This window comes from Nomascus leucogenys, chromosome 21 (genome assembly GCF_006542625.1).
Source record: "Nomascus leucogenys isolate Asia chromosome 21, Asia_NLE_v1, whole genome shotgun sequence".
NCBI lineage: Eukaryota > Metazoa > Chordata > Mammalia > Primates > Hylobatidae > Nomascus > Nomascus leucogenys.
In genome coordinates, this window is record NC_044401.1 from 67,153,281 (window position 1) to 67,155,440 (window position 2,160).

General features: G+C 36.2%; 1 non-coding gene across 1 annotated transcript; it reads left to right on the top strand.

Moving 5' to 3' along the window:
• The first annotated feature begins 1,180 nt into the window (after positions 1-1,180).
• LOC115832239 lies at positions 1,181-1,288 on the top strand. The gene has a single exon (XR_004027665.1). It is a non-coding gene; the product is annotated as a U6 spliceosomal RNA (small nuclear RNA).
• The last annotated feature ends 872 nt before the right edge of the window (positions 1,289-2,160 follow it).

The window sequence follows — 2,160 nt, forward strand, 5'->3', positions numbered from 1 at the left end:
CTATTTTTTAATTGAGTTGTCTTATTATTGAATGATAAGAGTTCTTCATATATTTTGTAAACAAGTCCTTCATCGGATATATGATTTGTGAACATTTTATCTCAGTCTGTGGCTTGTCTTTTCATTTTCCTAATGGTGTCCTCGGGAACACAAATGTTTTTAATTTTGATTAAACCCGATTTATTAATTTCTTTTGGCAATTGTGTGCTTTGTTTTATATTTAAGACATTGTCTTGCTTCTAAAAAAAAATCTAGCTTGACAGTCTCTGCCTTTTTATTAGGGAATTTAGATCATTCCTAGTTAAAGTGAATTACCGATATGGCTGGTTTTACATTTGCCATTGTATTTGTTTTGTGTATGTTTATTTTCTTTTTAATTCCTCTGTTCTTCCTTGACAGCCTTCTGTTGAACTAAATAAATGGTTTTTCGTGTATCATTTTAATTCCTTTGTTAACTGTTTTAATTTTTTGTTATCTTCTTAGTGGCTGCTCTAGAGATTACAACATGAATCGTATTGCAATCTACTTCAGATTAATACAACCTAATTCTAATAAAATATACAAACTTTGCTCCAGCAAAATAGCTTCATTTCATTCTCCTTGTGTGTGTTCAAATTACTGTTTTATTTTTCTTTCAAAGAGATTAAGAGAATATATAAAATATATATCAAAGAAATATATATTTGTAAAGTTTCTTCTATTAGTGTATATATATCACTTCTGGTGCTTTATATTTCTTCTGTGGTTTCAAGTTATGTCTAGTGTCCTGCCCTTTCGACCTGAAGGATTCCTTTAGTATTTATTGACAGTTGGTTCTGCTAAGAACAAATTCTCTCAACCTTTGTTTATTTTGAAATGTCTTTATTGCCTTTATTTTTGAAGGGTAGTTTTTCTGGATATAAATTCTTAGATATACAGTGGGGTATTTTTTCTTTCCTTTTAGCACTCTGACTAGCCATCCTGCTGCCTTCTGGCTGCCATTGTTTCAGATGAGATGACAGCCATCAATCACATTGGTGTTCCCATGTTTGTAATAAGTCAATTTTTTCTTGATATTCTTAAGTTTTTCTGCCTTTCACTTTCAAGAGTTTGCCTGTACTGTGTCTAGATGACAATCTTGTCTTTATTCTATTTGGGATTTGTTAACTGGTTAGATGTGAGTTTTTAGAATCAAATTTGGGTGCTCACTTCAGTAGCACATATACTAAAATTTGGGACAATACAGGGAAGATTAGCATGGCCCCTATGCAAGGATGACACACAAATTTGTGAAGTGTTCCATATTTTTGGAGCCATAAAAAAAAATATTCCAGTCAAGAAAAGCCCAGGACCTGATGGTTTCACTTCTAAATTTTACCAAAGGTTTAAAGAATTAATAGCTATCCTACTCAAACTATTCCAAAAAATAGAGGAGGAAGGAATACTTCCAAACTCAATCTAAGAGGCCAGTATTACCCTGATACAAAACCAGACAAACACACATCAAAAAAATGAAAACTAGCGATGCACGGTGGCTCACAGTGGCTCACATCTGTAATCTCAGCACTTTGGGAGGCTGAGGCGGGTGGATCACCTGAGGTCAGGAGTTTGAGACCAGCCTGGCCAACATGCTAAAACCCCATCTCTACTAAAAATACAAAAAAATTAACCAGGCGTGGTGGCACGGGCCTGTAATCCCACCTACTCGGGAGGCTGAGGCAGGAGAATCCTTGAACCTGGGAGGCAGAGGTTGCAGTGAGCCAAGATTGCTCCAGTGCACTCCAGCCTGGGCAACAGAGTGAGACTACGTCTCAAAAAACAACAACAACAACAACAACGAAGACTATACACCAATATCTCTGATGAATATTGATGCAAAAATCCTCAACAAAATACTAGCGAACTAAATTCAATGATACGTTAGAAAGATCATTCATCAAGACCAAGTGGGATTTACTCCTGGGATGCAAAGGTGGTTCAACATGCTCAAATCAATCAATCTGATACATTATATCAAGAAAACGAAGGAGAAAAACCATATGAGGATTTCAATTGATGCTGAAAAGCCATTTGATAAAAATTCAACATCCCTTCCTGATAAAAACTCTCAAAAGGCCGGGCGCGGTGGCTCACGCCTCTAATCCCAGCACTTTGGGAGGCCAAGGTGGGTGGATCAAGAGG